We start from the raw sequence: 16,984 nt of genomic DNA, 5'->3' as shown, positions 1-16,984 counted from the left end.
TCCATAATCACATTTAATTACACATTATCCAGCCCCTAGAACAGAGTCTCCCATTGAGAGCTGGGCGGGTGCAGCCAGACATTGGCCACCTTTGTCCCTGAACCTCCACAGCACCTCTGCCTGTCCACACTTCCTGCTCCACTATCAATGCAGCGCTTTAAGGCACCCAACCCCAATCACGTTAATTACCTTCAATCACATGCATGCATGCAACAAGGTCCCCCAAAGCAGGAAGGTCGGGCGCATTTATTGCGAAAGAAGTGGGGATGGGGGGCGCACAGATTTGCAGCCACCCGTTGGATCACAAGGGAGGTCTGTTCACAAGTCACGTGAGCAGGCGCCCAGAACCACAAGCGGGAAGGTGTTGCGGACCCATGCAGAATAACAGGATCTGTTAATGAAATGATTCTTTTCAACCTCGTTAGCTAACAACTGGGTTCTTGGTCACACTGAATGTGCGTCTTCGCGAATTCTCATCCATCCATCTTCCATAACGGCTTATCTGATACCAGGCTGTGGCCTGGAGTCTGTCCCAGGAAGCTCAGGGAACAATGCATGGGACATCTTGGAGGGAGTGTCGCAAAAAATGTGGGCGGAAGAGACCGCCGTCAGGCCAGGCCCCATCAGCGGAGCAGCGGGGTTTGGGAGAGGTGATTTCCGGGGAAATGGACACACGTTTCCTTGTGGCCTGGTGACTCTGATGCTGAATTGCTGCCTGACGTCCTCATAGCGCTGAGACGTGGTCACATGACCACCGGCATCGAGGGGGAAAACGGACCCTAATCCCACTAAAGGTCGAGGTGGATTGTGATTCCGGACTGGCCCGATTCCCCTCCTCACTTTTCTAACCACAGAACGCCTTCGAGCACTTTGAACTGCGCAGGGGGTATCGCACAGGCGGACAGGTGCTCGGAACAAACCAGATCATGACGTCCGTTTATTGTGACCGCCACTTTTTCCACAGCCTGGCATGGTACCGCGGCGAAATGCCTAACCACAGCACGGTCATGTGATCTCATGAACGGGTGGCGCTGCCCATTTTCCCTAAAGCTCTAGCTGGTACGGAAACCTCTGGAAGAGGAGTTTTGACTGCCTGACCCAGATCCTGAGTCGCCCCGAACAGACCCCACTCAAATTGCCGTGAGACGCCTTTGACAACTGGCAATAAATCATTTTTTTAAATGTCTGCTCTCATAAAGCAGCTGATTGACACAGCTTCACCTCCTCACCTCCCATGCATCGGCAGGGGGTCATCAGGGATGCTGGCTGTTACCTGCCGGACGGCCAGGAGGGGGAGACAAAGAGAGAGAGACAGAGAGAGGCGGTCTGAAAAAGGGGGATCGAGACAGATGTATATAGAAAGACTAAAACGGAGAGAAACAAAAAGAGCGGCATGAAGACAGAGAGAGACAGAAAGAGGGACTGAGATAGAGAGAGAGAGAGAGAGAGAGAGAGAGAGGTGAACTGAAGGCTGAAGAACTGTTCTGATGAGGGGAGGTGGACTTGGACAAAAGCAGGTAAGGATAGCCGAGGGGAGGGGGGGGGGGGTAGCACAGGCACAGGTGAGGGCACAGGCTGTTTGGCTTGGCATACCCTCCCCAGGCCAGCAACATGCTGCCCCGATTCTCTCCACATTGCAAAGCTGCTGGCCGTCACCCACAATGCACCTCAGTCAGTGAGGCGCATGACGTCACCCCCCTGATACTCAAATGGTCGCCCTTACTGCTGATATCTCCCCCCTTTTCTATGCCCATCTGCATCTGCTTTGCATGGAGCCACTAGCCCTTGATTGACCCCCCACACACCCCCTTGTCTCCACCCATCCTCTTACAGAGTCCTGCAGTGAGCGATGGAGGGCAGCAGATGGACGTGAGGAATTCCCAGAATCCCGCTCTTCGTCCCAGTGGCCTCGCACTGCCACAGCAGCCTGGTCTCTCCGCCATGCCCAGTACCTATATCCGATCTCCCCCCTCCAATGGCGTTTCTTTAGTTCATTTTATGCTTTATACTTCCCTCACCATGCCAAATCTTGATTGGACAACCCAAGCAATCCCCTCTGTCTCATCGGATGGTCACCTGTGATATGGGTGGAGCTACAGGTTCAAGTTAGTACACAGCTGGATAGGATGCCCACCTCTATGGACCTGTCAGTCTGCCTATCCTTTAATGAGCACCACGGCCCACGCCCGGAGGGCGGAGTTTATCAGAGCGAGTGGATATTGAAAATATAATTCATGGCTGGAATTTCCTGTGTTAAAACTTCAACGTGACCGGGAAGAGAAGAGCGAGGCTGAAGGTGGTTTGCTCCCTGAGCATGTGAGCGCCTACACCCGCTGGCTGGGAATGACAGGCATTCCTGCTGACCTAATTACAGGCCGCCCAGCCCCACCTCCACGACCCCCGCACCCTTCCTCCTGTCCTCTATCTTTTTTCATGTCCCCCTCCTCCCAAAAGTATCATAAACATTCTGCCAGTTCCCAATCCTGTGTGACCCACCCCCCCCCCCCCCCAACCCCACCCCTTCCTCTCTGGTCACTCCATGTTTTCGGAATCGTCCCCCCCCACCCCCGAATCCAGATGCCACACCTTCAAGCCCCTGCACTCCCCAGTGGCTGGGGGCATCCGTACATCCAGGTACAGTCACATGACCAGAGAAGCGTTGGCCTGCGATAAACAGGAAGCGTCCCGTCTGGGGACAGCAGATTCGGCCGGCCGGCTCGCAGCGAGATGCACCTCTGCTCTCCGTCGCATTCGCGTCGCTCATGCTGCAGGGCAAGCTGCCCTAGTGGCGAGGATCCAGTAATGGGCGGGGGGTCGCATCACCAATCACATGTGTGCAGTGCGGGGGGTTTACTGAAGTCCCGCAAACAGATGTTGCGGGGGGGGTGGAGAGAGAGCCCATGAAACAAGCCCCCTACATCTGCCAGATATTAGACAGAAGTGCCGGATATTTTTGTTTCTCGTTTGCTTGCAGCCGTTCCGTTGCGCCGGTGTTTTTAGTGGAGGTTAAGACTCATTAATTGCGCTGAAAGGGTGTAAATAGGAAGTGTGTGCTCTGCATCTTCCTGTTAGCAATTAACAGCTGCTCACGGTGGCGACATGAACATGCAGTATGAGTAAAGGGTCAGGTGGGGGCTCAGGAGGGCCGGGGGGGCTGCCTTGGGTGGGGGGGGGGCTCCAACCTGCTCGTTTGCGCCCACTTGTGATCACTGACTGCGATGTGTGTGCTCCCCCCACGGTGCCTGGGGGACGCATGCGGACTCCAGTCACAACCGCTCCTTTGTTCTGCTCCCAAGTCTGGTGGAGGGGGGGGGCATTTTGTAGCCCCCCACTCGGGTCTGGATGGGCTGTCAGAAGCCCGCTTTTCTTCTCCTTCTTCTCCTTCTTTTTCGCTCTCATTCATCCCCTCCTCCTCTTTTTCACGTCGCTCGTTTTTGTATCGGAGATGACACACGGCGCTGCACTGACCCCTCCCAGCTGACTCTGAGAACATCAGCGCTGTGAGTGTTTGTGTTTGGCAGAAGCTTTTGGACATGGACTTCTGGGAGGGGTGCTTCTGGGCCGAGGAAGACAGAATGAAAAGAAAATCCTTTGTAATTGCCCCCCCCCATACTTTTTTTGAAGTGGAGAGACTCTGTCAGTGGAGTTATGTCAGTGCAGTCGGTCCCCAGAATCCAAACAGAGGACGCAAAAAGAAAAGAGTGCATTTGTAAATATTTAACCGGCGGGTTCTGGTAGATGGGGCTGCTTTAATGCCCCGGCTGGGATAGGGGCGGGACCGCGGGGGGAGGGGGGGCTCTACCATAAGCGCTCTGCGGCATAGGGAGCCCCTCCCTCTGAGATCCCAGCTCTAGTCTGCCCCCCCATCCAAGGCCCATTACCAGATAATTAGTCATTATGAAATTAGGCACTGACCTTAGGGATCGCACCAGCCAATCAAAACAGAGGCAACTACTGCCCCCTTGTGAGCTAAAACAATTGATAATTTCTGAACTTGAGGCATTTAACAAGGTATGGGGCACCCCAGTGGTTCCTGTGCGTCTTTGGGGCTTGAGGAGCCCACCTGTTTGAGAACTGGGTGGGGGTGGGACCACAGACCCGCCAGCTGTGGGGCCTGGCTTGTCATGTGACATGCATGCATTCCATCACTATGGTTACTGGTCGCCCAGTTTGCTTCATGCACCTGCTAACAGACGCTCCTCTTTCCGTCGACCAATCCGAAGCTTCCTGCCCTAAGGCCAAAACCGGTTGGCCATCACCGACTAGGCAAGGTTGCTGGATAGCTGTCAGTTCGACCCTAAAGTCTGGCCTCCATCTCTCCCGCGTCTCCCACCTCTGACAATCCATGGCAGGAAGAGACAGAAACTCCCTCCACCCCCCCACCCCCCCACATGTCCCTCGTTCAAGCAATTTGCTGCCAAGGCAATTATTTCATTTCCAAACAGTAAATCTGAAGTGTTCTCTCTCCCTCTCACTCTCTCTCTCTCTCTCTCTCCCTCTCACAGCTTCTCTGTGTTCCAGGAATCGGCCACAGGTTGTACATTTGGATTTCATTCTGCCCGTTTAAGTCCTGTTCAAATAAGAAGCACATGCTCGTCCTCCTGGAACTAATCAGCTACTGAGATGTTGGGGAGGGGAAGGAGGAGCCAAGGGACAAAGGGGGGAAAGAGGGAGAGAGAGGGAGGGAGAGAGAGGGGAAAGTAAATGGGATGCAAGTGGCAGTGGTGTTAGAGAAGGAGATATATGGAGGAGGTGAAGGAACGGAAGGCCCAGCTACATCCCGGCCAGTCCCCGCAGGCCGCTTCCCAAGGCCCAGTCACACCCCAGCCGGTCCCCAAGACCCAGCCACATCCCGGCCAGTCCCCGAGGCCCAATCACATCCCGGCCAGTCCCTGCAGGCCACTTCCCAAGGCTCAGTCACATCCCAGCCGGTCCCCAAGGCCCAGTCACATCCCAGCCGGTCCCCAAGGCCCAGCCACATCCCGGCCAGTCCCTGAGGCCCAATCACATCCCAGCCAGTCCCCGCAGGCCGCTTCCCAAGGCCCAGTCACACCCCAGCCGGTCCCCAAGGCCCAGCCACATCCCGGCCAGTCCCTGAGGCCCAATCACATCCCAGCCAGTCCCCGCAGGCTGGTCCCAAAGGCCCAGTCACATCCCGGCCAGTCCCCAAGGCCCTGTCACATCCCAGCCAGTCCCCAAGGCCCAGCCACATCCCGGCCAGTCCCCGTAGGCCGTTCCCCAAGGTCCAGTCACATCTCTGCCAGCTCCCGAGGTCCAGCCACATCCCGGCCAGTCCTCACATCCCCAGCCACATCCTAGGCAGTCCCCACAGGCCAATCCCCAAGGCCCAGCCACATCCTGGCCAGTCCCCGTAGCCCAACCACATCCCAGCCAGTCCTCGTAGCCCAGTCACATCCCTGCCAGTCCCCGAGGCCCAGTCACATCCCTGCCAGTCCCCTACGCCCAGCCACATCCCGACCGATCCCCAATGCCCAGACACATTATAGCCGGTTCCGGCTGGCTTTGCCAATAACTAGAGAGCCAGGCTAAAAGGGATTCAACTATTGAATCCCATTTGGCCTGGCTCGTCATCTGCCCCCCCCCCCCCCCCCATGCATAGCCACTGGTTCTGGGAGGGGGGGGGTGGGTGCTCTCACAGGTGGAGTTGCCTGGGGGAGAGCAGGTTTGGACTGTAGTGTCTGGTGTCTGTTGGACTGCCCCCCATTGCCCCCCCCCCCCAATGCCTGCAGTAATGAGGAGCACCTGGGATGGGCTGGCTGCACACGCGGCCAGGAGGACCTTATGAGGAACATATGTGGGACTCCCCCTCCGGCCTCCTCATCCTCCTCCTTCAAGAGGGACTCCCCTCTGTGTCTTCTAGTAGGATTCAGTTTAACATGCACTCTGTCAGAAAGTTTAACTCTGACTGGAATGACTGAGTCTTTCTGCATGGGACCAGCGACTGAAAACATAAGGAGAATCCAGGGCTGGGGGCTGGGGGCAGGGGTGTGGGGTGGGGGGTGTGGGGTGGGGCAGCCCCCAGAGCTCCAGTCTATTCCTCCACGGGCCTTTGATCCAAAGGATTTAAACTCACCCTCCCGACGGGTCAGTAAAGCACTAAACCCCCAACCCTGTGAGGGAAACAGGTCAAATCTCGCAAGGCCAGTGCATCTGGTATCACCCGAAGGAAGACAGGCGGGTCCGGAGCAGGTGATCAGGATCCGAGCTGCTTGAGGTCGGTTCTGACGGGACAGTGCAGGTTCCACTGCAGTGCGAACGAAACCCTCACCTTTAAAAACACCTGAGGAGAGTCCCTGGCGGGCATGGGGGATCCACACCCGGGGCGTTTTGGGTTCAAGCCACCCCCTCTGACTCGGAGGAGTTTGTGTGTTCTCTCCCTGTTTCTGCTTCTTCTCAGATGGTCCATACTGCCTCCCAATCCTAGCACCCCCTTTGTTTTGGCTACCCTGCTGTACGCAAACCCTCCATCGGATGGCAGCACCCCCATGGAATAGCCCAGCTTTGTGTCTGCCTCCCCCATAAAGCCCAGCCCCCTAGAAAGGATAATCGCTCCTCTGCGGCCCTCGTCACAGAAAACACCCCCCACACACACCCCATCAGCCCCGATGGGCTCACTTCTTTTCAACAAATAAGCACCCCAATAAACATCACCTCCCATTTCAATTTAAGTCAGTCAGCTCCCCCTCATTTACACCGCACCCCCCCCCCCCCCCGCTGCATTGCGGTGCCAGGTGCCGGGAAGCTCGCCTCCATCCTTCGTGTTATTTATTACCGGACGACGTTTCGCTGCTCACATGCCGAACAGATGTCTGCTCGCGGCTTCTCGTGCAACTCTGCGTGTGTGTGCGTGTGTCTGCATGTGTGTGCGTGTGTCTGCATGTGTGTGAGTGTGTCTGCATGTGTGTGAGTGTGTCTGCATGTGTGTGTGTGTGTGTCTGCATGTGTGTGAGTGTGTCTGCATGTGTGTGAGTGTGTCTGCATGTGTGTGCGTGTGTCTGCATGTGTGTGTGTGTGTCTGCACGTGTGTGAGTGTGTCTGCATGTGTGTGTGTGTCTGCATGTGTGTGAGTGTGTCTGCATGTGTGTGTGTGTGTGTCTGCATGTGTGTGAGTGTGTCTGCATGTGTGTGCGTGTGTCTGCATGTGTGTGAGTGTGTCTGCATGTGTGTGTGTGTCTGCATGTGTGTGAGTATGTCTGCATGTGTGTGAGTGTGTCTGCATGTGTGTGCGTGTGTCTGCATGTGCATTGTGTGTGTGCGTGTGGGTGGGTGTGCCTGGGGGTGTTTGAACATACCTGGGCAGCCTGGCAGTATGTGCAGTTTCGACATGCAGTGACGCGCAGTGACACGCAGGGTTTGATAAAGTGGAGTAGAGCTGTCTGCAGGGAGTGTCTTTGCTTTTAGATATCATGGATATCTGCTTGGATACATGGTTGAAAGAAAGAAAGAAAGAAAAAGAAAGAGAGAGAGAGAGAGAAAGAAAGAAAGAATTTTTACTGTATATTTGTCCTGTTAAGTACATTGAGAGCAACAACCAACCAGAGACAAATTCCTTTTATACATAAACATACTTGACCAATTTAGCCGATTCTGAATGAATGTACAGATCACCTTCCTGTGATGAAATGACCTGGTGGCTGCCCCAGAGCACCAGGGAGACCTTGTGCAGCCCCCCACATCCCCCAAGGCATCTCAGGCGACCCCTAACCCTAATGCCCCATCCCAGCAAAGGGCGTCTCACACCTCACCATTTCGGTTCCAGGTCCGTGGACGACCCTTTCCGAGAGCGGCGGGTCTGGCTGCGGGGAGCCTGGAACCCCCCCCCCCCCCCACGGCCTGGCACCGTGCTGCTCACAGAGACTCTCACAAATGCATGCTCTCCTTTTTATTAACTCATTTTATCGGCTTCCCTCTCGCTCCAGAGCCGTCAGTGCTGTCATTCAGGCAGGCGAGCGGCGTCTGCCCGCCAGAGACGCGATTATTAACAAATTAGGAGCGAGGCATTCAGGGTGCATGTTGGGCTCTGCTGTACCGCACCTCTATTACTCATCCTGATAGGCCTGATTCCCCCGGGACATGCGTTTTTTTTTGTCTCTGCTTGCAATTCCATAATTGGCCAATAGGGGGAGTGTGGACACGTTGGCAAACCACTGCTTTGATTAAGCTCTCATCGCTAAACTTACAGGCAGAAATAATTTGTTCCATGTTCCTTTGTTTTCATATGAGGGGTGCTTTATTTACAGCTTGGCTATTAACCCCTCCTTCACCTGACCGGCCGTTGACCTGGCAAATCCACTCACAGTACGGCTGTGACCCAGGGTCGCATGACATCAGACCGAGAAAAGTGCCTTAGTCAGGGGAGGGGGGCGAGCCTGAGAGCGCTAGGCTCTGTGCTGCTTTTATAGCACTTTATGGAGAATGTCTGTGTGTGTGTATGAGCATTCTGACTGGCATGAAAGAAACCGAGAACATTTAAGTTACGGAAATTAGGAAATGATATTAACATGCAATTAACAAAATGATTTTGAGTGTTAAAATCCACTCCAAAGTATGATAGATAAATATGTGATCACTCACTTACAGGCATCCCATCAGAGAAATTGGGGCCCCATGGATGGAATTCTGGGAAAATAACATCGGAATACTGGGATACGTAGTCTCTGTATGGGAGTAGGACGAGGTTTGTCCAAAGTGTGCAGCACTTGAATTTCTCTGGACAGCAGATGTCACTAATGATCAGGGTCAAGAAGGCATCGCCACGGGAGGAAAAGAGAAGTCAGGAGTGAGAGACGGCATCCCAGTGGGTTTTGGGGCACAGCTCTTGGCAGTTTTTCCAGAAGCTTCTCGCAGCAGCACTTGCACCCGGGCTGCGTTCTGACAACCTGGCGCTTTTGGTGCTTTGGTTCTGTGCTCATGGTCGCTGATCCTCGGGTCGCCTGGACTCAGTGTGACTCTTACCTGGAATGAGAATGAATAAAACAAGACAAAAACACAGAGTCTCCTTCAGAGTCCTCCCGCCCCCCCCAGTCACTGGGTACCTGGTGTTAGTCCGGAGGAGGGGGGGGGTGGGTGAAGGAGCGTGATATCGTCGTGACCTTCTACCGACTCCCTCTCGCTCGACATCTGGTTCGACCATCTTCCCCCCGCCACTGCCCCCCCAACACACTCCCTTGCCCCCAATCTCATTAATCCTGTGTGTCATCAGTCCCACTCTCTCTGTTATTGGCAAAGCCAGCCAGAGATGTGAAAATGATGCATGGGCAAATCCCAACAGGGAACCATGCCTACTGAGACCCCCTACCCTCTGCACCCCCCCACTACACACATCCTTTATTTCTTTCACTAAATCCCACTGATTACTCAGGAGCCTCCGCACCCCCACCAATTCCTGCCATTCACCAGAAGTATTTTTTACCCCCTTATTGCAGTCACCCTGTTCTGTGATTTGGCTTGGGCCACTCTGCTCACGCTGCCCCCGGTGGAGCCCCGGAGCGCTGCGCCCGTCCTCAGCCATCCATCTGCATTTTCTGCCCCTTTCCAGAGGGGACGGTGAAATCCAGTGCAAAGGCGGGGGAGGGGAATTAGATAAACAGGCTTGGACCGCTGTCACGGTCCAGTTGCTCACTGGCGTTCACCACACCCCCCCGCCAGCCATCACAGAGCATAGCATCATGGGAGGCACAGGCCAGAACCGCTGTTATGATGTTCAGATGCCTGTATCTCCACACCTCCAGCCTTTTGTGGGCGGGGGGGGGGGGGGGGCTATCTTTTTGTATTAATTCAGCTGTCCACTTTGCTTGGCTCACACACAGCCGGACCCTGGCCTGGTCCCAGTGACGGTGACCCCTCCGACTGGGGGCTGCCGGCTCTGAGAGGTGCGAGACCCCCCCGCCCCGTGAGCTCCTCTGTCTGCCCATACTGACCGGGGAGGGGCTCACAGGTCATCTACAGAAATGCGACCCCCCCCCATCCCAACTGCTGCCCCCACCAGAGGATCCCAGATAAAGGGCCCGAATAATCCCCCCACCCCGGCTGGGTGCGGGCAGCAGCCACCCCCTCCGTCAGCCTGCTTGTCTCCACGGTGACAGCGGGGCTCCAGTCCCGCGGCTTGAGTCATCTGTTAATTGAACGTCCCACTATTGTTCCACCCCCCCGCTAACCCCCCCTCTGTCTTTGAGAGGGGCACGGGAAGGAGACCGTCATTGTACTCTCACACACACCCAGCCCATGGGCTTCAAATCGGCAGCTTTTTTTTTTATTGCGGGATTTTTACGCCTTTCTTTTTCGTTAGAGCGGCTCAGTTAATGCAGTGTGATGCAGCGCTGGGAATTTATAACGATTTTAATTAGAAAAGGGTGCCGTTCGAGGGTCTCACTCTGGTTCATTGAAATGTGGAATCTCCAGGAGTCCGGGAGCCAATTAAATGCCTGCTGATTAAACAGGACCCCCCCCTCCCCACTAGCCAGACCAGCCACTACCCCCCAAATACCTAAAGCCGCCCACCCCGCCCTTTCTTCACCCTCCCACAGAAAAGTCCCTTTGAGACGATGGAGCTTCCAGCTCAGGTGTTCAGCCGCCTTCTATCGCCAGTTTTTTTTCCTTTTCATCGCCTTGCAGGAGCAACGTCACATGACTGGGTCTATTCCGCTCTGCCCAATCAGAGGGGCACCTGTCAGTCATGTGACAAGCCTGGCCCATCAGCATGGAGGATTTATACCTTCCTTTTTAAATACTTCAGGTGAAGTTAATCTTGAAGCGTGACTATTATGCCTGTTTGTTTGGCTGTTGCGCTTTTATAAATGCTGAACTTTATCCCTTCATACATGGAGTTTTCAAAAAGTTCAACCAGTGACCTTCAAGGCTGCATCGATGATCTCCATAGTGCCTACTCCTTTGAACCAAAGGAGCACCTCACTGAAATATATATGCAGCCCCCGAGGGACAAGGCCAGGTCAGTATCTGCACAGGTAGTGCAGTAAAGGTCAGTACCAGCCACATAGCGTCTGACTGGTCAGACCGTGGATGCTAACCCAATCAGGTGAGACTGGTATGTTAATGGCCTCTGCACCAACAGGATGGTGATGCCAGCTCAGGCACCTGGAGGGTCCCGCCATCATATCTCTAAGTGATGTGTCACGTTAAAGTGGGTGTGGTCAGTGTAAGGTAATGTCAGGTGGCTGCAGGGGCTCATTCCCAGCCCCGGAGTCCAAGCTTCAGAGCTGGGGACTGAGGTCATGATGTGATCTCAGGGCTGCTTAATCCAGCAGACCGACACGGCGTGCAGGAGGCGGCCGGGCACAGGGAGCAGCAGCCCCACTACATACGCCGTGTGGAAGTAATAAAAGGGAAATCAAACACGGCATCGATTGCCGAATGGAAACTCTTCACACCTCATTCATCTGCAGTCGACGGAACCGGGGGAAATATTTCCCAAAGTATATTCCGTAAATCTTGTCATGTGTTGATTGGAAACATTTACAGTTTCACACGACTGCACAACAGACGCCTCTGGCTCCGTGATGTCAGAAAGAGGGCCGGCCGCCGGTCCTGTCGGGACTCTGCTCCGAATCGCTGAATAACTCGGTTCTGGTTTGACAAGAGGTAGATGGAAAAGAATATGGAGTGGGACAGAGTGCAGCACCCTGCAGGGAGCAATGAGGGTGGCGCTGGAAGGTGGGAGGGACAGAAGGCACACGGCCGGACCCCCCCCCCGCCTTCTGAATGTTTGACCAACTGACAGAGAAAAGAGAGATCTTTGCCACATCGATGGTGTCCCGGTGACTAAGCAGGGTGAGAGAGTGAGAGAGCAAGAAGGAGAAAGAGGGAAGGAGAGAAATGGAGGAAAAGAGAGACAGGCAGGGAGAGACGAAAAGAAGCAGAGATGAGTGAAGAGACATGAGTGAAGATGAGTGAGGGGAAGAGAGGAGAAAGGAGGGAGAGAAAGAGAGAGAGAGGGATGAAGAGAGAGAGAAAGATTAAGCAGGAGAGAAGGACAAAGAGACAAACAGAGAAAGGGATAAGGAAAAAGATGAAGACAGACCAGGAGAGATTGAGAGGGGGAGATGAGGAGAGACAGAGAGAGAGAGAGAGAGAGAGAGAGAGAGAGAGAGAGCAGGAGACGAGGGAGGCGGAGAGCTAGGAAGCCGGTCGTGCTGAAGGCTCGCGGCCCGCGATGGTGTTCCCGCCGCTGATCTTTTTAAAATGATTTTTATTGCTGTCAAAACATTTGTATTGGGATTAAACAGGGCCCAGGGTGGGATGGCGTTCAAAACGCATTAGGAATATGCACACACACACACACACACACACACACACACATACTTCCTCCCGGGCTTTTTCTTCTCCTGCCTGACGGAAGACGAGAGGAGAAAGAAAAAGAAGGGGGAGAAAAAAGCTGATTAATGTCTTCCCTACACTCCGACTGCTCCCCCCCCTCCCATGGAGAGTTACAGGGCATGTCTCCATACCGAGGGACGGAGAGCGTGGTCGGCAGTGCCATGTCCTGTCAAACAAACACCCAAACATTACGAACCCGCCCCCCCCCCCCCATCCCTTGGCCCGACCATTAAGCCTTCGACTAAAGGTACATTGGGGAGGGAATAAAAACAGTATTACTCAAATACCCTGACATCTAATGCATCACATAAATCTGAACCTGAGGGTAATATCCCATTGTGGACTTGGATAGATGTGTGTCTGTGTGTGTGTGTGTCTGCGTGTGTGTGTGTGTGTCTGCGTGTGTGTGTGTGCGCATGTGCTCACACACTCTATCTATCCATCCATCTTCTAATCACTCATCCTGGTCAGGGTCATGGGAGAGGGGCCGGAGCTGATCCCAGGCAGGGACATACCCTGGATGGGATGCCTGTCCATTGCAGGGTTCTGCACACCTTACTGTGTTGCTGTATTCAGCAGTTCACTTTGACAGGGCGCCCCCTAGAGGTTGGGATGTACACATAAATGAACCAATGACAGAATTTGCCCACTTAAGCCCTGTATATACAGTCCAAATGCAAAATGAAGATTCATTAATCCACAGAGAAAAATGTGTGTCAGTGCATGTGCGTGTGTGTGTGTCAGTGCATGTGTGTGCGTGTGATTCTGTGTGTGTGCGTGTATGTGAGTGTCTGTACATGTATATATACGTGCGTACATGTGTGTTTGCGTGTATGTGTGTGTGTCTGTTACACTCTTTCTACTGACAACCCTTGACCTCAATTCTTGGTGGAACAGAAATTTTGCACAAACATGTACGTTTACAGTAAAACTGCTTTTATTCCTCAGTGAATGTTTGTTTCTTTTTGAACTTAAGTGTGGCACATATACAAGATGTGATAAGGAGAGAGAGAGGAACATTACTGAATATAGGACTATTTTCCATGGGGTCATTAACAGCCCATCAGCGGCCAGCACCAGTGGCGTTACACCTGTCGTCATGGCCGCAGTCGTCATGGCCGCAGTCGTCATGGCCGCAGCCGTCTCGGCCGGCCTGTCGCTCTCTGTGCACCGAGCCCCCGGGGATCAGGACACGAGACACCGGGCGATGTACACCACACCATCACTTTATCAACGCTGGACTGCACGCTCCCTCACTGGCACAAACTAATCACTGCAGGAAGGACGGATGGGGGGTGGGGGACAAGAATGAAGAGCGATGTCCCACACTGGGGGTGGGGGGCAGCTAAAATAGCTATAGGTCCTATTTTCCATTTGAAAAGCTTGAGAATGGTAACATATATGCATTTATAAATATACACACACACACACATAAATATATATATATGTAAATATATATATATATATATATATACACATGTGTGTATGTGTGTGTGTATTTATATATGTATTACACACACACAGACACGCGTATGAAAGGTGCATGTGGAGTGGTGTTTCATAGGACAGGATTTAACATTTCATTCCCCATATCCCTCATAAAAACAATTAACAGAGGTGGAAAATAATTTCATCCAGAAAAAAAAATGCCTTGTAAAATTGAGATTCCGAGCTAATTAAAACTGTTTTTCACCTAACGTAATTTGATTCATATAATTGAAAAAATAACAAATCAGACAGGTATAATTGGGGAGAAAAAAACTACATTTGTAATAAGCAATTCACATATTTTCAAGAAAGTCTTAATTATCTCGTAAATCAATTAATCCTGATCGAAATGAGAAATTCGGTGGGAATGATTCAAACAGCCACCCCCCCCCCCCATTTGGCTTTAGTTGCACAGAATTGCTATTGAGCGCAAGTGGATGACACAAGGGCGCCTGGAGCCTGTCACAGCTATGGCCTGAGATAGACGGGGACAGGGACAGAGACAGGGACAGAGACAGGGACCGGCCTTACACTGCCACTTACTGATGCCACTGAGACAGCTGGGGATGGAGATGTGGACAGAGACGGGGACAGGCCTTACACTGCCATTACTGATACCGCTGAGACAGCTGGGGATGGAGATGTGGACAGAGACGGGGACAGGCCTTACACTGCCATTACTGACATCACTGAGACAGCTGGGGACGGAGACGGGGACAGAGACGGGGACAGGCCTTACACTGCCACTTCCTGATGCCGCTGAGACAACTGGGGATGGAGATGTGGACAGAGACGAGGACAGAGAGGGGGACAGGCCTTACACTGCCACTTCCTGATGCGGCTGAGACAGCTGGGGATGGAGATGTGGACAGAGACGGGGACAGAGAGGGGGACAGGCCTTACACTGCCACTTCCTGATGCCGCTGAGACAGCACACTGACACAGAGAGCACCGCCCCTCTACCTGGAATGCAATTATCTCACATTTCCTGTGATATATCTAGTCTCATATAACTTTAACCACGGACGTTAAACACTTCAGGTGATGTCTGGGGGTGCTTGCGACATGACCTCCTAAGGCAGCGTGTCAGTTCCAGAAGGACGCAGAGGACAAGCTGCTCCATCTGTTTTAGGGGTGTCTTCCTACGCACACCAGTATGGCGCTATACCGATTCAAACTCAGCCTGTGGTCCCGCGTAAAAAAAAAAACAAAAAAACATCTTATTTCTGCTCACTGTCAATTAACCACGACGGGGAAATCTTTGCTTTTAAAGTTTTATTAGATGTGAAATTCGTTTTTATTTTAGATGCACCTACATAGACGTGGCACTGACGTCGCCCACTTGATCGCTTTGGAGTATTTTGTTTAGGTATTAATGATCCGGCATGCAGGTCTGTTGTTAAGGAATAACCAGGTCCATAGGAACATTTGATGTTACTCGCCGTACTTGGTTTACTCCACTGGGATTAAGGGAAATGCCGATTCCAAGAACGAAGAATTAAATAAACTCTAACGTGTAGGATAAATTCCAGCCTGGGATCTGATCAGCCCTGGACTGTTTCCCTTCCATGTGTACATAACTTTAAATCACAGGCCTGCTTAATTTCAAGGAATGCATGAAGCTCTATGAAAGCACTTTGTTGTTCTGTGGTGGGACTGAATATAAGAACGCTCTGTCTTCATTTGCCTCTGACCTCAAGAGAAAGTTAGCGAAGGAGTGGGAAGACCGTGAACAGCGATACTGGTGAGTCTGAGCGGCGAGGCGCCCGTATGTTACGCGGACGGCCACTAGCCGGCCTCGTGACTCTCCGCTCCTGTAGTGCGTGTACGCTAACGCTAATTTAAACAATCACCGATTTCACACATTTTAGTGGCAATTAACCTTGTGCTTGAAGATATGGTGGCTGTTAATATAGTTAGCAAACAGCAGAAAGTTGAGTATTGCTGGGCCATCTTATTTGTACTTGGACCTTGGGAGATGACGGAAGTGTAGCAGTCACCAGCGCTTTTTAACTCCATAAAACTCACTTTACTTACTCAAAAATGTGCGTTAATAAAATGTTCATTTTGTTACAATCCAGCGCTGTTTTACAACTGAATACCGCTGGTGTGGAAGCACGGCTAGAATCGCAATGTCAGTTGCTGCGATGTAAGTTCTGCCAGCGGGACATGTTCAGCCTTAAAATCGACAAGGATTTCAGACATTTTAATTGTCCATATCATACTCATATTTTTAAAACGTTTCCTTTGGACTCTCTGGAGTCCCATGTTTTAACGCCTTTTTTTGCATTATCCTTTTTGCGACGGACTTTTTCCTTCCCAGATTCTATTTTTTTTTTAAAGAAAAGAAAACTCAACGGAGAAAATGCGATGAATCTCAGAAAGTTAGCTTCCAAATGAAAGGGAAACACTATTCCCAACTGAGACATACCGGGGAAATACTATTTTGCGTAAATTACTCTGAACAAACACAAAGCGAGTCTCCATGGAAACCGTGTAATCCAAGAAGCTGGCACACCTGCTTCTAATGAAGTAACTTACACACACTTTTCATGACTTTTGCTATCAAGCCCTGTACAGACTCCGGCAATGACTGTGTTTTTTACTGCCAGAAGGCAGTCAAGCACATATTAAAACTATTATGTAAGTTTTTAACCAGCGAGCGGGGTCTGGATTTTAGGACAGGTGTATGCAGCATACTGTTCTGAACCTTCAGAAGTGACTGACTGTTTGTTCTTCTGGGTCGGTTAATAGTCTCCTATAAAATTAAATACTAGAGAATTGAAGTTGAACCAGGCCCACTACAAAATTGTCGCTTTTAAAACTTGTGTAACCTATACATTGTATTACATGTTAGAGTATTAAAAAGCCCCAAATTCTACGTTTGATATGTGGCCGGCAGTTAATTAATAAAATTAAATCATAGCGAGGGTTACATGTGTTTGCGGCTACCTTCGTTGGCCACAGGGGGGCAGTGTGACCGCCTGCAGCCCCGCACCCTCTCCCAGCCGCGTGCCACACACACAGTTCCCCATTCAGTAATCAACCAGTTATAATATTCGCCAAACGACATTTCGCCTTTAATGTGAACCAGTGCCTCAACTTTGCGAATCATCTCCCTAACCCTAAAGTTAGACTACAT

The sequence above is a fragment of the Brienomyrus brachyistius genome, chromosome 20, assembly GCF_023856365.1.
Source record: "Brienomyrus brachyistius isolate T26 chromosome 20, BBRACH_0.4, whole genome shotgun sequence".
NCBI classification, from domain to species: domain Eukaryota; kingdom Metazoa; phylum Chordata; class Actinopteri; order Osteoglossiformes; family Mormyridae; genus Brienomyrus; species Brienomyrus brachyistius.
The sequence above is the reverse complement of the archived record's forward strand: the minus strand, read 5'-3'. Positions refer to the sequence as shown.